We start from the raw sequence: 25,959 nt of genomic DNA on the forward strand, positions 1-25,959 counted from the left end.
CTAGTAGAGTTTCTCATAAACTATAAGAAAGTAGGTTAATATATAATAATAATAATAATAACAATAATAATAACAAGCTTTGGATTAGTTATTGCAAAGCGATGGGGACTCTCAACAAACTTGAATACCATCCATTTTTCATCTTCACTGGCACGTGGACAGGGCTGGTCGGCCATGTCCCAGCCTTTTCCTGGCCTTCCTCTCCAGATGGTCCCTTTCCCCACATTTCACAACTCTTCCATTTCAGGAGTGGGGAAAATAATATTTTATCATTATCCCTCCTTCCTCAATGAGCACTAGGTCTCTCCAAATGATTGGATGCTCTGCTTTGGGCCTCCAGATCTGTGTGTCTCCCCAGAGCTCACTCTCAAATCAATCCCATCCTAGGGTGTCTGATTTCTAAGTGTCCTTTGCTATATAGAGGAAAAGCCCTGTTATTCCCTGGCATGTATAAGAAAAACATAACCTTTTTTTCCATCTAGTAAAAATATTGCTATGCTGCTCTAGAAATGTGGATTTATAACCTCTGTGTACCTCTGTTTCGAAATCTCTAAAATAATAGTATTGACCTTAGACAATTATTGTGAGGATTAAATGAGTTAATTCAGATAATGTGTCCATCTTGTGTGCTCACTCTAGGTTAGTTCCTCTGTTTGTTTTGGCCCCATCTTTTCTTCCAAGGCAGCATTAATTAAAGAGCTCTGTTTTGGATTTCTTTTTCTGGCTATAAATTTATACAAAAGCTTTTTTTTCCTTCTCTCCTCTTTATCCTCTCATCTTGACCTGACTCTAAGTTGCACTGGCTACAAAGTGAGTCCTACACACCCAGGAGACTGTCTTTCTCTCATATATATAAAGCTTGTATTGGGCACCATAAGAATGTTTTTAATAGCATAAGTACTATCCTCAATGGTATTTAACTGTTGAAGCCATCAGAAATGCTGGTCAATCATTTATTTGTGTGACCAATACTCACAGAAATGTTTGCAGAGAAAAGACTAATCCACAAGGGAATTTAAATAACACCACCGCTATTTTAATTGAGGGAAGAAATTTTGATTTCTGGTGCTAACTGTTGTACAGTCATGTGTCATTTAACAAAGGGGATGCGTTCTGGGAAATGTATTCCAGGCAATTTCATTGTTGTGTGAACATCATAGAGTGTACCCACACAAACCTAGATGGTATAGCCTACTACACACCTAGGTTATATGGGATAGCCTATTGCTTCTACATGAGTAGCACGCTGTGCTATGACAACATGATGGCTATGGTGTCACTAGGCAATAGGAATTTTTCAGCTCCGTTATAATCCTACAGGACCACCATCATATATGCAGTCTGTCATTGACAGAAATATTGTTTGTGGCACATGATTGTATTAAAAAATGATAGTAGCTCTTTCAGCATATATATATATATATTCTCTCTATGAAGAAAATATTGCTGGTTTATCCTGAAGCTGACTTTAACCATAGACTTATGCATTGGAAATTATAGACTTATGGGTCTACCTTGCAAAATGTTTCTTAAAGAACCACTCTATATAGAGATAGACCAAGCAATTGCATCATACAAACTTTATGTGGATATAAACAAACTATAGAAATGATAATGGCAACAATAAGAACTTGAATGAGACAATTGGGGGCATTTGAACACTGGTTATTTGTGATATTAAGAAAAATTGTTTTTTTTTTGCATGTGATAATATTGTGATTGCAATTTTAGACTGACCCTGAACTTTTAGAGATACATACAAAAATATCTGAGTGACATGACATGGTATTGAGTGGTTGCTTTGCAATAATCCAGCGTGTGTGTGGGAAAGTGGGTGGAGGGATAGACAAAACAAAATTGACAACGAGTTGATAATGGTTCCAGCTGAGTGATGGGTGCATTCGGGTTCCTTACATATCTCTCTCTACATTTGCCTATGTTTAAAATTTTCCACGATTAAAAGTTTTAAAAGAACCAGCGTATGTTAAAAATAAAAGAACCAAGTTAGGTCTGTGTTTTCTTCCTGTCATGGAGCATATTTTACGCTCCAAATTTTTAAATGTGTGTATGTAGAGGCTGGGGGAATTTCCTTTCTGAACAGGCTGTATTTCCCACATCCCAGACATCAGGACTTTGGACTATTGTCATGCTGCTCCTTCCAGGGCATGGCTGGAAGAAGTGGTATTTATGGAAGATAAGTCTCATCCTATCTGACCTCCTAGAATCACTTCATATCATTAACCACCCACTTTCTCCTTTCTTTCCTGTTATGCTGGAAAACACTCATTCCTCCTTCAGTCTCTCTGATTCTGTTTTCACCAGTTTCTGCTAGCCCTCAAGTAGGTGATAGCTCTTGGTTTTGCCCTTGGTCCCCTTCTTTTTCTCTCCACACCTTTGGTTGTCGGTCTTCCAAATTCCAGAGTTCGAACTTTCATTTCATTCATTTTACCTTGCTCTGGCTCTACGACTTGGAATCTACTAGATTTGCTAGATTTGCAGATCAATTTGTTCATTTATTAATTCATCTTCCAACCATTTTAAAAGCTTCTACTATGCACCAGACACTAGGTTGAACACAGCAGATATAGAGCTAAATAAAGACATAACCCTTCTCAAAAATTTCACAACAATGTGCTAACAATGTGTTTCTCAAGTTCTGTTCTCTTTCCTAAGATCTAGATGGATGAAGTTGCCACCTGGGTTGTTTGTCAGCTCTTCAAACCAGCATGGCAGAAAAGAGTCTAACTTTGCCCTTCAGCGACTTCTACCTACATTTTTCTCACCATTTCTGTTTGTGGCCTCAGCACCAAATTATCTTCCTTCTTTTCTCCATCTTCTTATCCTTGATTCCTGCTCTTTTCCTACACATACCTTATACTTTAGTCAATAGCTATGTCCTGAACACACCCAACCCAGCCATCCGATATCAAATGGCTTTTACTGTTAAGAACTGCTTTCTTGCATTTACTCTGGTACAAGTTAGGATGCACATTGTAATGATATTAACTTTTATTGCCAACTTCTGTTCACACCTTATGTGCATTTTGTAATAAATCTTCTCTTCATGGTTATCTGGGGAGGATGTATTATCATTTCATTTTATGTGTACAGAAATGGAATGATTTTCCCAAGATTACACTCCTGTCTTCTCTTCATGGTTATCTGGGGAGGATGTATTATCATTTCATTTTATGTGTACAGAAATGGTTTTCCCAAGATTACACTCCTGCGAAGGGTCCAGGTCGGGTTCCCAAGTATGAACCCTTTTCGCTGCCTGATTGTGAAGCAAGTTCTTCTTAGTTTCTCTCGCAGCATTTCCCAAAGGGTATTCCCTGAGATGCTAATTGATGCTATTCCAAAAAGGAGGAGGAGGAGGAGAACAAGAAGAATTATTCTACAGAGAAATAAATTTGGGAAATAACAGGAAATTAAAACTGATTTCTTTTTTACTAGTGTTCTCTGAATCTTTAATATGTTTATGTGCATTGTGAATGTGTAATGAACAATATATATTATATAGCACTTTGCAAAGTATTTAATCAGGGAACCAACTCTTCATAGCCTCTCTTAGGACTTGTTTCCTTCGAAATCAGAGGAAATGTTATCCTAAAGACAGAAAACTCTGGGTCACCACGCTAGTCCTGATTCTCTTAATTTCACTTGCTGGGAGAAATCTTAACTTTAACATTCTCTGGCTGACTACTCAACAAAGGGCTGGTTGTAAGTTGAGTCACATGTCATTTTCAATCCTTATCAAATCTTCTCTTAAGCTCAGCCCAGCTGATGGCTTAAGGAGGGCCCTCACCTTCTGGCAGAGAATTAGTTGAGTCTGTGTTTACACGCTTGGGAAAATCATATTATTAATTAATAAGAGCTTCCACTTTTTAAGCACTTGCTCCAACTACCCTGGGGAGTAGATACTAATGTGATCTCTGTTTTACAAATGGGAAAATACAGTCTCAGTAGTACATGCAAGTCCATGACCACACAGGTAACAGTGACAAGTTTGAGGCTCATACCCAAATCTATCTGACCAGAGCCCAGGCTTTTAGCCTCTTCCTCTCATACTCTCATTATCAAAATATTTAAAAATAGATGAATCAGATTAAATGAACAGAAGAATATATATAACAGAACATAGTCATGTCTGTGTCCACCCAGTGATGTTCATAGCTATATTCTAGCTCCTAGCACAGTGCCTAGCATATAGGAGGTGCTTAAGAAGTCTTAGTTGAACAGAAATTGAATTGAATGACAGTGTAGAGCCTTATAAGAGAAGTTCTAGTATAGAAACAATGGAGCATACTTGGAATAAAAGCATTAATTAAAAAACATAGTCTCCACACTGTGAGCACATGAAGAAAAATCACATCACTCCTTGAAATGAATGGAATGATTTTGAGAGCTACTTGTGTGGCCAAGGTCATAATTTCCCTGTTGACTTACTGAGCTAGAGAACTAATTGGATGAGCGTCTGGGCTGTCCTCATCTTCACTTTTTATTGTCACTCTATTACACATTTCAGTTGCAGCAGGTGTGAATCAGGCATACTTATGCAATCTTGAGTTTCCTGAAGGAGAGCTGCCTACTAGTCATATATCAACTACTCATCTGCCCAACCAGTAAAGAATTAGATAGTTCAGCAGGTGACATGTCAGCAATACAGACAGAGGGCTTAGAAGGAAAGAATTAAAAAGGACACCTAAAATAATCTTTTAGGGAACTTATGCAATTACAAGAGAGACAAATTACAAATGTTATGATATCATCTTCAAAGGGAAGTACATAGGCATTAAGATAAGTTTCTTACACTGAGATAAGATAACATAAGATAATGAAATATATGTGCCATGGGTGATGACTAAAGAAGGAAATAGTAATTATCTAAAAGAGTATGAATGGTATAAATAGCCAAGGAGGAATAAAATTGGGTGGCCCAAGAGTTAAATAATCAGGAAAAACAAAATGTGGGGAAAGGGAAAGGAGAAGACATTTAGTCAATGACTTGAAACTATCCTTTTTGGTCTTAATACTAAGCCTGTTCAGGTAACTTTGATTCATCGAGATGAGGTTTGAAGATTCCTTCAAGTTGAAGGTGTAACACAGCCTCTTTACCTCCTGTTACAGTGTTTTGGGCTGTCCTGAGTGAACTGGTGACACTCGAAAGGCATGCTGCTGATAACATCCCATTCATGCATCCATTGAAGGAAACACCAGCTGCAGTGATCCTTTTCATGGTGGAAACATCTGTAATCTGTTTTATTTTTTACTTATTTTTAATTTTACCCAGACTCTTTCTTCACAGAATTAGAGGAGGCACGGTACACACTATTAGTGAAACCAAGCAGTTTTTATTCATCCACCTTCACAGCTCTGAGCATAGTCTGAAGCATGGAAAGCACTTAAAAAAATGTTTGTTGAAAGAATGGGTAGAGGATTTAAATGACTAAAGGAACATCGGGCTAAAGCAACCACTATTATATTTTGGTTCCGAAATCATTCTTTTCATGAGATTTATTGTTCCTTGGAAGGTCTGCAGGTTCTTACCCCACATAACCTTTTATAATCTAACATCAAGTGGAATTACCAGAATTAAGGAGTTTACATCTCCATCGGGGCTGTGTCACAAGCTGCCAAATTTCAGAGAGATGGCATAGGAAACTCCATCAGAATTTTGACGTATCAACATTGTTCTCTAGAAATACACCCGTTCATTCACTGAGTGCCTTAACTTTTCCTTTACTAATGTAATGGAAAAAAAACAATAACAAAAATCTTTGCTACAAAATTCTCTTAAGAACATAGCTTAAGTGGTTGATTTGCAGAATATAGAAGAGTAATAAACATTAGATAACCTCAAATCCCCTGAGTTTCAAATTCGTCATGCTTGCTAAAAATGCAGATTCCAGGGCCCTTCCCCAGACTACGAGATCAGAAGATGCCGCAGGAGAGAGGCCTGAAAATGTACTCATCTTAAAACCTGGGAAAGATTTTGGAATCACAGCCCTCTCCTTTGTTATCAAAAGAACCTTAGGTCTGAAGGGGTGAGCTGATGAGGTCCTGGTCACAGAGCTCAAAGCTCCAGTGGAGGAAGGACAGAGCCCACCTATCCCTTGGTAATCCTACCACATTTTCCCTTGATGCTTGCTTTTTCATTTCTAACATACATTTCCTAATTATCTCATCCTGCTTCAAAGTATACAAATGGCCTCCTCAGCACTCAAGTACCAGCTTTGTATGCTGGACAGAGATGAATAAGGCAGATGTGGGTTTGCATCTTGGCTCTCTCTGTATGACCTTGGCCAATTTACTTCACTTCTATAACCTGCCATTTCCACATCTGTAAAAATGTGGCCAATAATCACAAGTGTTACTGTGAAGATAACACGAGATAACAAGAGATAGTGCCTGGTACATACTAGATGCTCAGTAATTATTATTCTCTTCCTTATGAGCTATTGTAAAAAATGTGAGTAACTGATGACTCAATTTCTTGTACAAGTACCTACCACCCTACTTTGCGAGATGACAGATCATGGCTAAAGTGGGTACAAGATGGTGGAGATCCAGTATATCTGTGCAGCAAGGCTCAGAGATGGCACACTGTTTAAAAGGTAAACTTTTAGGGGATTTGTCTTGAAACTGCAAACCAAGATGATTTTTTTTCACTTAGATTCTCTGCTCTTTGTTTGACCTGAAACAGACTGATGGAAACTCAAAGCCACCTTAGTCACCCCTCAGTACTGCTATGGTGGCAGTGGACCCTATCATCAAAGTTTTGTCATTAAAGCCTTGGCCCCACTGAAGACAATGAGGAGATGGCTGTGATAGATACAGTCTGCTTCCTTCCTTCCCTCCTTCCACAAGCAATCATGGAACACCTACATTGCAGAAACTGTCCTTCATGGGACTTAGGTGTAATCTGGGTGTCACCTTTGGATTCTACACCCCATGTTCTGGCTCTATTACAGTCCTCTAGACACTAGCCTCTGTCAAACACTAAAAGCAGCACATTGTAAAATGATCTCACATTTATCAGTTCCTCAGAGCTGACCCTGATTGTAGCCATCCATTTACTAAGTGGAGAGTGAAAGCGAAATCCTAAGACCCAGCTCCACAGTTGTTGCTGAGGATAAGCACTTCGGCCACCTTCTCTCCCATGAAGAGGTTAGGAATGGGTTCCCTCTTTATTTGTAATTCAAAGCTGCTAGGGTATTTCAATGTCAATTCATTTCAACATATTTATTGGTGGTCAGGCACATTACAGAAGGTAAGCATCTCCACTCTCCTGAAGCTTGCCGTCTAAGTGAGTACTCCTTGACAAATCAGTTGGGCTTAGTGGGGAGAAGGGCTTGGATTTCTCTTCAGCATGAGATGAAAACATCTATCGGTTTTTACTGGTGCGTACAGCCCAGGATTAGACATTAAGCTGTTCTAACAGATATTTTTCCATTGTATTTTTAACTGAAACCAGAGATACTCCATTTCTGCCATTGGGAACAAGGCCGCTTTCCTGTGCAGGGGACCCAAGGGAAATAGAATTAGGTTTAGGCGGCTTTGGACTCAGCAGGCCCCTTGCCCCAGCCCCGTCCTCCCGGATCGGTGTGGTGTCCGACTCGTCCTTCCCCGGCCAGAGCCGCCCCAGCTGCCGCCCAGCAGGGCTTCCTGCTCGGCCGGTGGGATGTTCCTAGCGACCGCTAGAGGGAGACAAGCGCCTGAAACAGCCGCGCCAGGTGAGGCGCGCCCGCGCCCAGGGCCCCTGCGCCGACCTTCAGACCACGCTCAGCGGTCACTGAAAACACAGTTAAATCAAAGGTAGGTAAAATACGGTACCCCAGTTAAATCTAATTTTCAAATAAACAACAAATACAAAAAAAAAAAAAAATGCGTTGTTTATCTGAAATTCATACTCGAGGTTCAAACTGGTACTTTTTTTTCGCTAAATCTGGCAACCCTAACTAAAGATCAAAGAGATCCTGGACAGACTGAAAGCCCTTTCAGGGTATGGGGGGAAGGGCAGGATTTACTAGCTACCTGTTTTGTGAATGTTGAGCGAAGTTTTGCATCCTTTGAACTGGAAGAGGCTGTTAAAAGCGTGTCAGCCGTGTCTAGCAGAAACGCGAGGAAGAGTCCTGTACCTTAAAATCCTTCCTCCATTGTCTTCTCCAAGGCCAAATGCACCACTAAAGTCCTTTCTGTGTTCAGGAATTTCTCCTGTAGATGCAAATATCAGGAGAAGAACACAAACTCTTATCAGTTAACTTTTCCAGGAGCTGGACAGCTTGTTGGAAATCAGCAGGAGACTAGAAAAATAGATTAAAAGCCCAGCTTGACAGCACTAGATAGGAGGGAAAGGGACACGGAGACAAGAGGAGGAGGCTGGAGTTACTGACGCTACATCTCTAGTCCACAGTATTGTCCCGAACCAGAGCCCTCGCCGAGGGTGCATTTAGACTGACCGGGTGGCCCATACCCAGTCAACGGGAGCGACTTCTGAGCACCTGGAATGCCGACCACGATGGCACCGCATTGGCAGTAATAGTTTTCTCAGACTCAATAAACTCAGTCACTCTCAAGCAGCTTTTTTATTTCTTCCAGTAGTTGGAACAGAGCTGTAATGTCCTTTGGTCCTAATAAAGTCGAGAGTAATCACAAGGGGCTGGTGCTCATCCCTTCTCTTGCGTGCTCGCTTCCCCTTCTCAGTCGCCAAAAGTGCGGGTAGCATTGAGAAGGTTCTTAGCACGAATATGTCCACAACGCTCACGAAAGGAGGTGTTCCTCTTCCGCTTCTTTTCCCCCAAGGTCAATATCAAGCAAAAAGTTCTTAATTGCAGGGGAGGATTCCTTAGCATCTGAAAGGACATTTAAATTCATTTAAATTACTGACTTTGAAGACACTGCACTATCCTGCAGCGCTGGAGGCTTTGTTTTTTTAAACGCTGATGAGGTTAATATCAAATTAAATCAGCAGGGGGCACAATTTCTCCACAATATGTTAGGCTTCGCTTTTTTTATTAGAAAGAAAAACACCTTTTCTTTGTGCTATTTTGGATCGGTGTTATCCGATAATCCAAACATCGAAATGTCACGCACGGATTCATGTTCCACAGAAAAAAAGGCAACAAAAGCCACCCAAAGGGGGGTGGCATATTTACTGACAGTGCCTTGCTAATTATATCTTTTCTGCATCAATGATTCTTTATTTTTAAAAGTAATCATAGGGTGGGCGTGTTCAGGACGTAAATACAAGCACTGCGGTGGAACCTGTTGCCGGTATTTAGAGTTTTTTTTTCCAGAAACTCCCAGCCTAACGGTGACTTCCATTTTCTGGGGGTCCAGAAAATTTGTAGGATGATTTCCTTTATTGATTTCATCAAGAATTGCAGCAGATACTTTCAGGGACTGTGTTTTACAGCTGTTTTGAACATCTTGAAATTGTTTGCGCACCCATAACACATCACAATCTCACTTTTACATTCTCTTTTTGATTTGCTAGAAAGGAATAGAAAGCAATGACCTTGTCTCCTAGCTATTCCATATGTGCGACCCGGGTTGCTCAAGTATCAGCTCCTGCATTTGTACTTGGCCCTGGCTCAGTGCTATTTCAGATTAATCACTTTATTTCTCTCAGATTAATCACTTTATTTATCTCAGCATCCCTTTTATTATCTTTAAAAACAAATACAGATTAGGATTATGAGAAAAATTCAAGAAATCTTGTCACTAAAGGGTTACCACGAGTTCTTTAAGATTGTTTTATTAAACTCAGTACAGTGTTAATAATAGCCCAAAGTCATGTAGAACTCACTCTGTTTCAAGCTTGATTTCTTTGTATTTATTACATCATCAATTTCTTTCAAGGCACAAAGAGATTAAGAAATGTGCCTAAAGTCACTGATGAAGAGGTGCAGAGATACAGACACCCAATCTGGATTCAAAAACTATGCGCAAGATGTAAAATTTTTAAAAATTAATTTAATTTTAAATAAGGAATAATTCACAGGTTTTTAAAGTAAAAATGGTATACAGTGAGTTGTGCTTCAACTCTGTCCAACCTGTTCTTCCATCCTCCTGCCCCCCAGTGGTACAACTTTCCAGTACTCCATGCAGTTACAAACCAAAACAAATAAATATTCTTATCCTGCCCTTTATGACACTATAGATATCGTACTGTAGTCACCCTTCTTTGCTTTTCTACTGAATCATCTCTCCTGGATACCTTCCCAAAGTACAACAGAGAGAGTATCCTCATTCTTTTCAGCTACGTGGTATTCCATTTTGAGAATGCACCATAGTTTCTTTAACCAGTCTTCTATTTATGGAAATGACTTGTTTCTCATCTTATGCTATTACAGCACATCACTTGTGCATGTCACTTTGTGACTGTGCAGAGATTTCTGAAGGATAAATTCCCAGTTATAGAACAATTGGATTAAAGGGTGAAAACATTTGTAATATTGTATAGATCTTACCACATGGTCCCCTCTGGGGACTGTACCATTTGCATTCCCCTAGAAATGTTTGAGAGTGCCTGTTTTCCCATAGTCTCACTAAGAGAGTATATTATTGAATTTTTGGATTTTTGCCAATATAAGTGAGAATAGCATGTCAGAAGAGTTTTAATTTGCATTTTTAAAATTACCGGTAAACTTGAGCATCTTTTCATTAGTTTAAGGGTCATTTATACTTCTTTATATGTGAACTGTCTGTTCACGTCTTTGCTCACTCATCTTTTGGCTTCTTGAAATTTTCCATCCCAATTTCTAGTAGTTTATATATTAAGGCAATAAACCATATTTATATGATAGGAGATGCAAATATTTCTCTTGGTTTGAATTTGCTTTTTTACTTTACTTATGTCTTTTTTCAGACCATAAATGCATTTTTAAATTTTCCGTGCTTGCATTATGATACAGGACTTACTGTTATGCTATTAATTATTCATGGTTTAGATAGGTTTTATTCAACAAAAATATGTTGAGAGCTTACTACTGTGCATCCTACCTTGTGCTAAGTGTTTGGGGCAAAACTGTTCTCCGGGAAAATGTCCTAATTCAGTGAGTGACACAGTCTTGTAAGTAAATGATCCCAGTGTGCCAGTGGTAAGGGTTATAATAGAGACAAGAGAAAGGGCTATAAGATTATAGATGGTCTGACTATCAGAAATTTGTGAAAGATTTCATAAAGAAACTTATTTTTAAACAGGATCTTGAGGGATGTGTAGGAGTTTGACAAGAAGAGAGGGAAGGGGTAGGTTAAGTCCTCACACTCTAGCTCCAGAGAAACTAGGTCCCATCTTGGCATTCGAACAGCTCCCTCCTCTCCATGCCAGACAGGCTGATTTCTCCTTGTATCAATTCGGATCTTGAGGGATGTGTAGGAGTTTGACAAGAAGAGAGGGAAGGGGTAGGTTAAGTCCTCATACTCTAGCTCCAGAGAAACTAGGTCCCATCTTGGCATTCGAACAGCTCCCTCCTCTCCATGCCAGACAGGCTGATTTCTCCTTGTATCAATTCGACAAAGCACAGGTAATAATCCCAACTGTCTCTTACTTAAATAAGAGGGGATACAGTACTCTTACTGAAGGAAACTTATCATAGCTGAAATTCTGCAAAGGTGGGTAAGCTTATGGTGGCTTCAGTCTCTCAATGTCTACCTGACACCATTCTCTGCTAACCATTTGATGTCAAGTGTGGTATTTCACCTCTAGAATGAAGAAAAGGAATTCAGGGACTAGGACATCGATAGTCCTTGATCATGATGACCATGTTTTTTCCTTTAGGTTGTTCAGTTCAAGCATGAAATACAATTGATGTGCAAGCTAGGAGAGGTGGTGGAGTCAGCTACTGACTGGTCTTCCCTCGTGCACTGGGAGAGCAGGGACTGGCAACACCGGCCTCAAGTGACAGATACCACTTGTTGCCTATCCAACTTGTCCTCCCTTCTGTCCCATCAGTGGAACTCCTGTTTGTCTCAGAGAGGTGAGGAGACTAGCCCAGGGGTGACTGTGACTAGTTTGGTCTAGTCTAGGCCAATCATGCTGATCTAGTTCCTCTCTTTCAGAAACTGGCTATCTGGCTTCCTTTGAAGCTCAGGATGGTATGACTCTGTTATGGCCAATACCTCACAAGGGGAAATGTGCTGGGACATTTCTGAGACAGCTTTTGCTTTTTTAATAAAATAGACAGATAGATGATGCCTGCCTTCCCTGCTTCATCTTGCCATGAATACACCTGTGACACCTAGAACTGCGGCAGCCATCCTGTGGCCAAGAAGACTGAAGAATTTTTGCAGTGGAATCAGCCCTGATAATCATCTTGCTGACTTAATACAGCAGTTGCCTATGTTCAGTCTTCTTGGTATGGGAGAAAAAGAAACCTTCTTTCTTAAGCTGCTGTTGGTTGGGTCTTCTACCGAGCAGTCAGGCAGTCACTCAGCAGCAGCATGGTGGCAGCTGGTAGGTTGGCTTGCCACACTTCTGGAGATTCAGCTGGTAAGGAGACAACAGCCCAAATGAATTTAGACAATCCATCACTTTTACGACAGCATAAGTAAGATGAACATGGTGTCAACTACCTGCAGCCCTTGTCCCCCAGGACGACACCAAAGCAAAAAGACCAGATGATGAGAAACAAGAGCTGGGGTGCTGGGGAGGGGGGTGGGACCATGTTGCTGAGGAGCCAACTCTAGGCTGCAGCCAAGCAGTTTTATAGTCTACAATGGTTCCCAAAGGAGGGAGACAGATGGAAAGTCCCATGCCTCACTGGAATCAGGAAAACAGATGGGAAACTGCCTTGTGGCAACCTCCCACAAGGTAGGAAGGTAGATGGGGAACAGCCTTGTGACAACTCCTCACAGAACCGCACCTCTTGCCAAGTTCCTGAGAGGAAGACAGGGCATTCACCAAGCCAAGTCGGATTGGCAGGGCCTCTCCTCCATGGCCTATATGGAGACCAGCAAGGGTGTCAGGGAGTTGTGGCAGAGCTGTTCCCCTACAAATTGCAGGTAAAAGCATTTCTCATTGAGAAAGTTCTTATGCCATGATGGCATGGGGGAAAGGTCTTAAGTTTGTTGAAGGACAAAAATTTTTCAGAAGAGTAATAGATTCTGTCACTTTTTTAATCTTTTGCTGAAATATTTCCTGGTATCTCATAAGACTGATCACTTGAACATCTCACTGCATATGAATGTGGCATTGAAGTGCACTCCCAGGCATTCACAAGGACAGGTGCCAGGCCGTGCATGTGCATGTGCGTGGGTGTGCACACACTAAACGTTACTGACCAACCTCAGCCCCAACACACTGTGTCATCTTGCTTTCTGCGGCTGCCCTTCAGAAGTATGTGTGTCATTACACATTCAAATTCATCCCAGTCACACAAACTGCCTTGTCTCACTCTTATTTCTTAAATACATAATGCAGATTTTGAAACATAAAATTCCTATCTTGATAAGCCTTAAAAGAAACCATTTTATAGCCTTTAGCCTTTTCAAGCCTGAAATAAAACCTCAAATAACTGCAAGAGCAAAGCACAGGTGACACTGCTTATTTGTCTGTCACCCCTGACCACACCAGCTGGGAGATGTTGCTGTTACTTATGATTCAAAATATTCACATCATATCACCTTATGTCCTGAGGTAGAACTTATGATGTCTGTGTATGATTCATCCTAGCTTTCTACGGGGATAAAAATGAGATAGGCTTATCATTGTGGAGTAGAATAGATAATCTTTGAGCAGGAAGGGACCTACAGATCCCATACTCTAACCACCTAATTTTACTGGTGAGGAAAAAGTGATTTACCCATATAGTCTAACCCTATGGACCCAGAACCAGAGCACCCATGGAGGTCCCTGGGCTGCCCCTACACTTACACCCCATGCCTGGGCCTGCACCACAACGTGCCTTGTGAGCATTCATGTGAACATGCCCGACACATGACCATGCTCTTCTATAACCAGGCACTTTACAATTTATTATCCCCTTTTAATCATTGTCCTTGAAAGGGGATGTATGACAAATGTTTTTAAGGTCTGATTTGCCTCCTTTTAAAAATGATTCCAATGAGTAAGCTATCTCTAGTGTGCTTTAGAATTTGTTGGAAAGACTTCATTGACTTTCTGAAGTTCCCAGAGAAAGGACAGATTCAGGAACACTAGGTGGGAGAGGTGGAGAAGGGGAGGCCAGAGGGTGGAAGCAGGGGGATTCAGTGAAAGTCCACATACCGAGGGGTGAGCCCTCAGCCCAAGCCAGCTTCATTTCTCTTCTGAGAACTCTGGACACCAGCCTTAACTCTTCAGGCAGGAGAGTGGAGGACTCTTCTCTGGATAAACAGATTGGGCAGGAAAACAGACCTACAGACACTAATGTTTGAGGGTCACTCAATAAAATGGCTACCTCCGCCTATAACCCCACTGCAAGGTTAACCAGGAGTCCAGGGCCAGCCTTGAACGCCGAGCATCACTGAGCTCTCAGGGACCTCGCTCGTATGAGTAAGAACAGCCAAAGAAAGGCAGATGTCCAGGGAAGCCTCTAAGTTGAAAGACAGGGACAAAAAAGTAAAAAATAAAACAGGAACTCAGGATTCAGAAACTAAATAGAGAGGAGAAGAAAAAAACAGCCCCAAACATCTCATAATAAAACTCCTTAGAGAGAAAAGAGAACACATCACGTCCATGGAACAGGAACTGGTGAGTTCTTGGATGTTAAAATGTGAACGCCGAAATGGAAAAAAGTCAATAGAATTGCTGGGAGATAAATTTAAGGAAATAATATGAAGCAAAATAAACAATCAAACAATAACAAAAAAATCCCACAGATTTGTAATGGGAAGACATAAAAAAAAAAAGCAGTAAGAAAATTAGAAGATCAAATTTGGAGACAGACTTAAATAATAAGAATTTCTGAAACAGAAGAGAAAAAGTGCGAAGGAGAATGTTACTAAAAAGGTATTAAATGGGGTTATTCAGTTGGTTAGAGCACAGTGTTACAACACCAAGGTCAAGGGTTCAGATCCCCATACTTTCCAGCTGCCATAAAAAGGGGAGGGAGTAATAAATGTCTTTTTCAAGAATTGAAGGTTGTTAGTTTTCAGATGCACCTGAGAGCCCAGGCCAAGGAATGAGAAAAGACCGAAAACAAGGGTTCTGCAGAGACTGCGGCCCACCTGGTCATGTGTGGTCTCTGATCAATTCTGCAGTTTCCTGCTGGGACTGGACTCTGTTCTAAAACACAGGCCATGTGTCTGGAGCTGGACAATATGTGAATTTTAAGCCAGGGCCCTCTCCCTCAAAGTTGGGCCGTGTCTCTGTAGCTCAGTTGCTGACCGAGGACTTGCCCCTTCCTTCTGCTAGTACAGAACCTGACGATTACTCCTGTCTGCAGAGCACTCTGGGGCATCGGCTCATCCAGAGAACATCCTGGATAAAGCTTCCAGCTTGTCTGGACCCCTTTCATTCTGAGATTTGGAAGGCGGGCCACCACTTCCAAAGCATGCCCAGTGGCTATGTCGGTTCCTGCTACTAACCCTGCCCGTCCCTAACTACCTCTGCTTCCCACTGGCCTGCGTATGTCACAGCTCAGCCTAGAGTGCTTATTTAAACAACATCTCATTATCTTATAGTTAAAACGCATGCCGAGTGTTGCTGGACCATATATTAGGATACTTCAACAAGTTCATGGAAAAATAGAATTAAAAAATAATACAAATCTTTCCATGAACTTTTTGAAGAACCCTCATATTTGGGTCAGGAGGAACTATAGGCCTTAAACTGTAAGATTTCAATGAGTGAATACCTGCATTAACAAGATTAGATTCCTAGAAAATTTGTTGACATAAAATGTGTTCTTAATTAGACACATGAGCCAGTTCACCCAAATAAGGTCATTTGAATAAGCAGGGAGAGAAACAAGGAAAGGCAGCACAGAGGAAGCTTATGATGCTCCCGGCCATACCTTCTGCAAGTATTTATTGACAGCCTACTGCATGTCAGTCACTCTCCTAAGCACCGACAATACAGGAGTGTAGCCCTTCCCTAGCGGAGCTTACATTCCAGTACAGGAACCATAAACAAGCAAATACATGGTACTTACCTGTTTTATTTCACAAACACACAGTATGACTTTGTGCCAAACTCTTTTCTAAGGGCTTTTAATAGTACCTCATTCAATCCTCAGATCAATCTTATGAGACAGGCACTATTAACACTCTAATTTTTTTAGAAGAGCAAACTGAGGCACAGAAAAATTAAGTACCTTGCCCAAGGATCCACAGCTGCCAAGTCACAGAGCAGGTTGCATGCATGGGTTGCAGCTCCAGGTTCTGCCTCACCAGCCACCAGCCTGCTCTTCCTGGCCAGGAATGGGCTCTGTGGGGACAGCAGAGCAGAGTGAGGTGCTAGAGAGTCAGGACCAATGTTGCTTTAGATAAGAACATCAGGGAGGACCTTTCCGAAAAAGTGACATGCCTACATGGCCCTCTAGGTGCTCTGGAACTCAAAGCACTCTGCAAAACAGAGGGAGATGGGCCTTTTCGCTTTTGCATCCTCATGATTAATTTTAAAAGAAATAGGAAGTTTCTTGTTTAGCAAGTGATGTCAAACTCTTTAAATTTTGTCAAGGCCACAGTTGCCAGGAGCAGTGTCCACAATACCCAGCCAGTAGCAGTTGTCATGGCTTCTTGGGAAATTTTATTTCCTCTCATGACTATAAATTAGTTTCTGTAGATGACACCATTCTCACCCATTTCAACAATGTGATACATTTCTCTGCTTTTTAAAAAGGTGTTAATAGTTATCACCCTGTGACTGTTTCTCTGCTCATATTTATCCTCCCTACTTGGATTTTTTACCATTGCTATTAAACATCACATCTGCAGGACACTGGAAAATATCATAGGCATGATCTACCCAAATAGATCAAGTAAAGCTTCATCTTCCCTTTACTTTGGACTCTACATTTCAACTCTCTGGGTTCTTATGTTGCTTAGCAGTGTCTAAATTTTATTTATATCACTTACTAATAAAATGGCAGAACTAAAGTGCCCAATCTCTCTTCAGTCCTACTGTGCTTTCTGCAATTTGAAGAATCTTAAAATGCACTGTAAGAGTAAGTGCCATGGAAGGCTTCCTGGAAATGGCATGAACACAGCTGTGGGAGTTAGCGTCCCTGCATCAACTGATCTCTGCACTATTTATTTTTTTTATTTTTTTTATTTTTCTCCCTTTTTGTCTTTTTTCGTGTCCGGCAACGGATCACAACCCTCAGTGTTGCCCCCGTACCGGACCGGGGACCGGCAACGGGATCGCAAGCCTCGGTGTTGCTCCCGCGCCTCGCTCAGCCAGTGAGCGGGAGCCGGTCTGTATGTGCTGAGCGGGAGCCGGTCTGTATGTGGGATCTGAACCCTCGGTCGGGAGCGCCGCCGTGCTTCCCAAGCGGCGCACTATCCAGTGCGCCACCGGGCCGGCCCTGATCTCTGCACTATTAAATGCCATCAATTTTCATTATGTGATCAATAGAAATGGCATGATTGCTCAGAAGCTCAACCCTGGTATTTAAATTTCTTCTCCCCACCTTAACGAGAGCATATATCACAACAGTGGATTGGCATGACATTTAAGACACTGATACTCTGTGATTAGACACAGATCATTCAGAGATTAGGCTTTTGGCTAGCCATGATTCTAACGTGCTCTGTATAGCAATCGTGGTAATTACAAGACTTGCAAAAAGAATAACAAAAAATATCTTGTTTTTTAGACTGCACCTTGAGCTTTTTCTCAGCTAGCATTAGTATTTACATAGTTGCTTGTGTGGGAGGAGCTTCTGTTGTATGCCACGCCCGGAACACAGGGGTGGGAAAAGGGATAAGAGGCTTGTGAAGGTTAATACTAGATGTCAACTTGGTTAGATGAAGGAATGCTTAGAAACCTGGTGAAGCTATCTTTATAGGTGTGTCCATGAGGGTATTTCCAGCAGAGATTTATATGAGAGTCTGAGTGGCCTGGGTGGGAAAGACCCACCCTCAGTGTGGGTGGGAACCATCTAATCCGCTGGGGGTCCAGAGACAGCAAAAGACAGAGGAAAGAGGTGAAACTCTCTATCTGCTGGAGCTGGGATACACTCTTCCCTCCTGTCTGTGGACATCAGAGCTCGAGAATTTTCAGCTTTTGGGTTCCAGGACATACACCAAGGACACCATCAGCTTCCCTGGTTTTGAGGCCTTTGGACTTGGACTGAGCCACGCTACCACATCCAGTTTATAAGACAGCCTATCGTGGCACTTTTTTCATAGTCACATGAGCTAATTCCCCGTATAAATCCCTTCATATAATTATAATTTATCCTATTGATTCTGTCTCTCTGGAGAGCCCTGACTAATACAGGGCTACTGGGAAGACAAAGAAATAAAGAAGAAAATTAGGAGTTGGTAGGAGGCAACTGGAAACAGAGCCTAAGTATATTAAAGGTTCTCCAGGGAAATACAAACAATAGATTTATTGTAAGGAATCAGCTCACGTGATCATGGAGGCAGGCAAGTCCAAAATCTGCCGGGTGGGCCAGCAGTCTGGAGACCCAGGGAAGAGGTGAGGTTGCGGCTTCAGTCCGAAGGCAGTCTGGAGGCAGAATTCTCTCTTTCCCTGGGGACTTCAGTCTGCTTTCTCCCAAGGCCTTCAAATGGTTGAATGAATCCATGCACATATCTCATCTAATAAAAATACCTTCCCAGAAACATTCGGACTGCGTTTTGACCAAATGTCTGGGTGCTGTGGCCAAGTCAACACATCACAGAAATTAACCATCACAGTAATGGTCCAAGTGGAATTATCCAGTCCAGTTTTCTAAACAAAGCAAAAAATCCCTTCTTGCTCAGAAACTCATCCATTCTCTGCTTGTGTTGGAATGAGTAGGACTGAAACCATGTTGAGATCTAAAACCACCTGGGCTGCTGGTGGCTGGGAGTGGGAGAAGGGGTGGAGGCGGGGGTGTGCGGATTTTAAAAAGGACAGTTTTATTTTCTCTCCACTCTTTCTTCTCATCTTATCTTGCTCGCCAAATAGAAAAACAAGGTCGAGAAGCTAATTAGTACTTTGCAAAGCTAACAGTTCTTTTTTTGAAACTTGTAGAGTTTTGAGAAGTGATCAGGCCAAATGACTGGAAGCTGACCTTGGGCACCAGCCAAGTACACTGGAGCAAATCAACATCTTGCAGGGTCCTGAGATAACAGCAAAGACGAGAACAGAAACCAGATGAGGCCTTGGCGAGACCTCGTACCTGACTCACAGACACAGACTCCTTGTTAGCTCACGTCTCCTTCTCTCCTGCCTTTCACCTCCCATATTCCATTCCCTCAACCCCTCATTTAAAAGAAAACCCTCAATGAATCTAAATCTTTGAGATGGGATAGCCTACCATCTCCTTCAGCTGAATACATCTGCTTTTCTAACACCAACCATTTACCTTCTGAGTCTTTTTTTCTTTCATTCTCAAGGGGGTGGGCAGTCAGACCTGAGTTTGGAAATACTTGAATGCCGTCTCCTAAAGAGACTATCAACATTTTAAATATTAGACATTTTATTTTGAAAAAGAATCAGACCTACAAAAAAGCTGTAAGTTTATTACAATTAACTTCCATATAGTTTTACCTAGATTCACCCATATTTATACATGTGCCCTCTCTGTCCATATACATATTAATATATATAATTTCTATTTTTATTCATATATATATATTGCTGAACCATTTGCAAGTTGCAGAGAAAATTACCTTTCACTCCAAAATTTTTAAGTGTATATCTTAAAAACAAAAACATTCTCTTAAATAAGCCCAGTATAATTATCAAAATCAGAAAAGTGAATAATGATACATTATTGTTATCTAATATCCATAGTCAAATTTCACCAATTGTCCCCAAACTGTCTGTTAGAGCCTTTCCTTTCCAGTCCAGGATCCAACCCAGTATTAAGCATGCATCATTTGCCATATTCTATGGCCTACTTGAAATTGGAATATTTCTCAGCCTTTCTTTGTCTTTTATGTTATTGATATTTTTGAGGAGTTCAGGCCCATTGGTTCGTAGAGTGTCCATCAGTTTGAGTGCATCTGATTGTTTTCTCATGGTTTCTATTCAGATTATGCATTTTTGGCAGGAATACTACATGAGTGACGTTGTGTCCTTCTCAGAGCATCGTATTGGTTGGTACCAAAAGTCATTTTTCTCATTATTGATGATTAGTGTGATCACTCGATTAAGTCATGTCTGTTCGATTTCTCCCCTATAAAGCAGTGTTTTTTTCTTTTGTGATAATGGGGAGTTACTTTGACACTGTGTAAGTATCCCATTCCCAAAGAAATTTCTCCCAGTGGTTTTAACATCTACTGATTATTCTTCTCTCCTTCAATGATTATTATGATGGCTGCAAATGGTGATGTTTCTACATTTATTAGTTGGCATGCTTCTGTAGAGAAGAACTTTCCTTCTTTCCCCTCCCTTACCTGTTTGGCCTTTTTGTTAGTTCTGTCTCATTATAAATTTAAGAATTCCTTTTTATCTAGTGGATTATGGTCCACTACTTTCAATATTAGTTTAGATGCTTCCCAAACTGCCCAGGTTTGACCAGCTGTGCCAAACAGCTCCTATATCACTTTAACATGTCTTTCTTATTTTTACCATGCTTCCCTACTCTCCCCTCATTATGTTTTAAGATAGTCTGTTCCATTTTGGTATCTTCTATTAATAAAATGTTAAACTATATTGCATTAAGATCTCCCTATCTTTAATTTTCAACTTTGATCCAAATCTTGCCTTCTGGCATAGCAAAAATATTCCCTCCTCTAAATCAGACACATTCACATATTTGAATTTAGCTTCCTGTTTACCTGAAGTCTTATTTTCTCCCGGCTAAATAAACATCTCCGATTTGATTCGGTACATATAGAGGGTGATTATACACAAGTCACGTGATTGGTACTAGTGGACAGAAAAATGAATAAGACATTGTCTCTGTCCTGAAGAAGCAATTAATGTGAGAGCCTGGACAGGTAACGCCTAACTATAAAACAAGCTCTGCTACTATGACACAAGGCAGGTGCAGCGAGGGCGCAGGAGACACAATGGCTGATTCTCCCTTAGGATCTGGGGGTGGGAGACGGGAAACTTGACAAAGGAGGTTGTATTTGCATGGAGGCTTGTGACAAAGGACAACAACACAGAGAAATGGGGTCAACATTCCAGGCTGAGGGAACTGCATGAATCACGAAACTTCCATGTATGCAAACTCATGTAAGACATTGTTTTTTCAACCCACCAAGCTACCAAATGGTCTTCATTGGCCCCAAAGCCATTTGTCATTGTCCCTTTTATAATGTAGTAACAAAAAAAAATGAGTACAACACATCAGAGATTCTAACTTATTAATTTTATGAGAGAAAGAAAAGAGTATCCTATTCCTCTTCAGTATGAGTGAGCTTCTACGTGGTTGACTGTAGTTAGCTTCTTAACTCTGGGGGCAAAACCATAACATTTCTGCAGTAAAATGTAAAAATACCGTACTCACATTAAGTGCAATGAATAAATACTACAAAGAGCTTCATGTCAATTTAGGTCGGGTGTTACCACTAAAAGAGAAAATAACTTTTATTATTTGTAGCTTTCTGGATTTCAAAATTGGTATATAGAATTGCATAATCTTTTATCTGTAATCCTTTTTGCAAGTAGGTTTTATGTTAATATCTCTGGTCTGAAAACTATCCTAAAGTTGATTAAAAACTTGGTGTATTAGTCAGAGTTCTCCAGAGAGACAGAATCTATAGGATATGTTATAATTATATGAGAGGGATTTATTAGGGGAATTAGCTCACGTGATTATGAAGAAAAGTCCCACAATAGGCCACCTATAAACTGGATGCTGGTAGCATGGCTCAGTCCAAGTCCAAAGGCCTCAAAACTAGGGAAGCTCATGGTGTCCTTGGTGTAAGTTCTAGAACCCAAAAGCTGAAGAGTCTCGAGCTCTGATGTCCACGGAGAGAAGAGTGTATCCCAGCTCCAGCAAATCGAGAGAGAGCCTCACCTCTTCCCTCTGTCTTTTGTTCTCTCCAGACCCCCAGTGGATTGGATGGTTCCCACCCACACAGAGGGTAGGTCTTTCACACCCAGGCCACTCAGACTTTCATACTAATCTCTGCTGGAAACACCCTCATGGACACACCTGAAAAGATAGCTTTACCAGGTTTCTCAGCATTCCTTCATCTAACCAAGTTGACATCTAGAATTAACCTTCACACTTGGTATGAAGCTTTAAGAATTTTAGACTAAAAGAAAAACATGTTTGTGCAATTGCATGTAACCTAAATTCATTTGAGTTGACGAGATAGTGGGAGAAATTTTTCAAAAGAATCTCATTGAAGAGGATGGTATTGGGTTGCTTTTTGTCATGTTAGTAGAATCTCATAAATTGATGATAGGATAAAAAGACAGAAAACATGTGGATGCTTAATAAATCATTTTGTAGTTGAAAAACTCAATTGTATTCCACGTACAGTACAATCTCATTGAAGAGGATGGTATTGGGTTGCTTTTTGTCATGTTAGTAGAATCTCATAAATTAATGATAGGATAAAAAGACAGAAAACATGTGGATGCTTAATAAATCATTTTGTAGTTGAAAAACTCAATTGTATTCCACGTACAGTACGTGGCTCATAAGTGTTCAATAGGTACTTATAAGTGAAAAGGCCCAAAATATTAATAACCTTGGAGAGCCTTTATGGACTGAAATGTTTGTGTCCTCCCCTGCCCCTAAATTCATATGGTAAAGCCCTAACCCTCAATGTAATGGAATTTGGAGATGGAACTTTTGGGAGGCTCAGATGAGGTTATGATGGTGGTACCCACATTATGGGATTAGAATACTTATAAGAAGAGACACTGGAGAGCTTGTTTCCTCTCTCTGCCATGTGAGGACACAGCGAGAAGGCAACTGTCTGCAAGCTAGGAAGAGAAACCTCACTGGGAATGGAATCTGCTGGCACCTTGATTTTGGACTTCCCAGCCTCTGGAACTGTGAGAAATAAATGTCTATTGTTTAAGCCATGTGGCCTATGATATTTAGTCATGGCAGCCCAAGCTGACTGAGACAGGGGCTTACATGTGATCATATTGCCATAATAAACTTATGAGAAAAATAAGGAAGATAAAGTTACACTGCAGTGGTGCTAATACATATTCCCTCTCCCAAATCATACTTTTTGGCTCCCCAAATAAAAAGGACTACAGTCTATTTGGTTTTTATTTTGTGTATTGAGATTTTCAGTTAGAAAGATATCATGATCAGAAGTCAGTTAGAAAAATGCATGCTCATTAAATGTGTTCATTATAAGTTCAGAAGTCTTAGAAAGGCTGAGCAGTTCAGGCATAGCTGAAGACTTTTTTTTGGTGTTTTGTTATCCCTTTTTAAATAAAGACTGAGTGTAAGTACAATATACATATAGCTTGACATTTTGATTTATTCAAGATCCCTTTCCTTGGTTTTAAAAGTTTCAGAGACTAAAATTTATTACCATTTACAACATAGTATTTTCAGTAAAAGAAACTATAGAAAAATCAACAGCAAGGTGTCATAGAGAGCCTTATAGCCTGTAAACACACGCATATTTATAACCTGTATTTATTTTCTAAAGAAACAAATTTTAAGTATTCTAATTTAACCAACAGAGAAAAAACTTCTATTAAATGTATATTCTCCATTACAGACTAGAAGGCAAATATTAGAAAATAATGCAAACCAAATATTTGCTTATAAGGGTAACAGGTATGATTTCTTTGAAGCACAAATCATCAAATAAGATCTTATGAAAGATTAATCTGTGACCTTCTTTATTTGTAAGTTCCTGGTAAATTCATAAAGCTTGAGTTTCAGCCTTTAAATCAAGGTATACCCATGTTTCTTAATCCAAATTCCAGAAAAAAAGGAGAAATCCACTAATTCAGAATCTCAAGTGGGACTTATGCTTTACCATGTAGCTATAAATGTTTTTCAGAACTGTAAGAAAATTGATCTATCTAAATGACATTTGTGATAGCTGAGTTCTAATACTGTTCCATCCCACTCTGAGCATTTGGATCTAGATAAACCTTATCATAATTGAGATGGAAGTCTAATTTTAGCAAATATGTTAACTGGAGATCCATCAGGCAAAAGTCACAGCCAGTCTCTGAACTGCCACTCAGGACCTTGTACAAAAAGCACTACAACTTGATCTCCCCCGTGCCTCCCCCTCCCACCCTCCCCTGGCCCCTGGTCCCCGGTCATGCACTTAAGGGACTGGTCTGCTGCTCTGTAAGGCACTGTGACACTAATTATAGTGCCCTCTGGCTGCATCTGCTCTTTTCTTCTCTGAATTATATTTTCATTTCCTCAGTGGCAGCCTTGTTTCTGCTTATCATCTGATGAGACAAACCTCAGATCCTGTAGGTCTTTTGTACTAAAAGTATGGTTATGAAAGAGGTGGTAGCTGCTAGACTCATGATAATAGGTGTTCAAGATCCTTTCTTCTGGTTTGTGGGAGGTCTTGCTTGGGAAACTGGTCTCAGTACTGGCTGCAGGAGTCTGAGTCTTATGGGCAGATGCATCCTCCACTAGAGATTTCCATGTCCTACTATGGTGGGTGCTATAGTATCAGTTTTGAAGCCTTCTGTTTCTTCCTTTCCTGGTCATGTCTGTTGTAGGCAGCTGGGATAGGTGTTTTGGTACATAATGTGGCATCCACGGATGCTGATTTGGACCAGTCTCCGTTCAGGTACGTACCCTTCTTCTCTGGCCCTTACAGACTGAAGAATTGCAAAAATATTTTTGGAAACATTTTACTGTGCTTCTGATCCTGCACACACATTCTCTCTGCTGATAGTATCTTGGGTCACATATACCTCAGCATCCATAAAACTCCTCTATTTTAGGGCAGTAGTATTATCATCTAGATCAGTCTTAACTGTAGATCTTCTCTTAGCCTTAATTTTGATTTTGTTTATGGTAATTTTTTCCATTGACATGGCTTCAGACAAAAACTTAGTCTGTTCAGTTTGTACAATACCTTTTTTTGGACTCTTCAAATAAGCAGCCATCTCTCTCTATCAAGGTGGACATGCTCTTCATCTTTAATTCGTGATTTCTTTTCTTCTAAAACTTTATCCATGGCTTGTTTAACTTAAGCAGATCTCTGAAGACATGTTTCTAGGGGGCACTTCTGTCTCTACTTACCAATGTTGATGCTTCACTATGAGATATCCAAGTACATCTTTTCAGTCAGGTCTTCTAGCCCCAGGAATGTTTTCAGTGGCTGCAGTGGGACATAAACAGTAGGATGAGAAAGATACCTATTATTAAGTAGAAATAGGACAGAATCCAATGTGTACTACTCTCTGGGTTGGCCTTCCTTTACAGTCTCCCAAACTGCACAGTTGGTCTTGACATTCTTGGGCCACTAGAATGCCTGACAATCACTTCACTACAATCTCCTTTCACCATCATCTCTTTCTTTGGATGTTGTATTACTGCCGAATGCCAAGCACCTGCACCAGTTCTCCCCGACCTTGCCAGCACATGGTGAACCAGCAGCAGCAGCACAAATAATCACCTGTGCTTATGACAGCGGCAGGGGCAGTGCCCCCAGGTGCTTTGAGGACCCCACATATAACACCTCATATGAGATCATCTTACTAGACCTTTTCCCTTTTGATGTCATATATAAATATAATTTTAACATTTACTTGAAAAATATTTGTGGGGTTCAGTGTGTTGTTTCAATACCTGCACATACTGCACAATGATTCACTTAGGGTAGGTAGCATAGTTATGTACCTGTTAGCCCACCACTTCTCCTCCCCCTCAATTCCCCTCCCCTCCAGCCTCTGGTAATCATTGTTCTACTCTCTACTTCTATGGGAACCACTTTTTTTTTTTT

At 40.7% G+C, this 25,959-nt stretch overlaps 1 long non-coding RNA gene and 1 pseudogene across 1 annotated transcript; both read right to left on the reverse strand.

Annotated features, from left to right (window-relative positions):
* Positions 1 to 8,566: 8,566 nt before the first annotated feature.
* Positions 8,567 to 18,674, reverse strand: LOC103598556. The gene is made up of 3 exons (XR_551212.1): positions 18,519 to 18,674; positions 16,257 to 16,369; positions 8,567 to 8,852 (listed from the first exon to the last, which is right to left on the reverse strand). It is a non-coding gene; the product is annotated as an uncharacterized LOC103598556 (long non-coding RNA).
* Positions 18,675 to 24,669: 5,995 nt separating this feature from the next.
* LOC103598557 overlaps positions 24,670 to 25,959 on the reverse strand; it is a 1,747-nt pseudogene continuing 457 nt past the window's right edge.

Source organism: Galeopterus variegatus, unplaced genomic scaffold (assembly GCF_000696425.1).
Source record: "Galeopterus variegatus unplaced genomic scaffold, G_variegatus-3.0.2 Scaffold2666, whole genome shotgun sequence".
NCBI classification, from domain to species: Eukaryota; Metazoa; Chordata; class Mammalia; order Dermoptera; family Cynocephalidae; genus Galeopterus; species Galeopterus variegatus.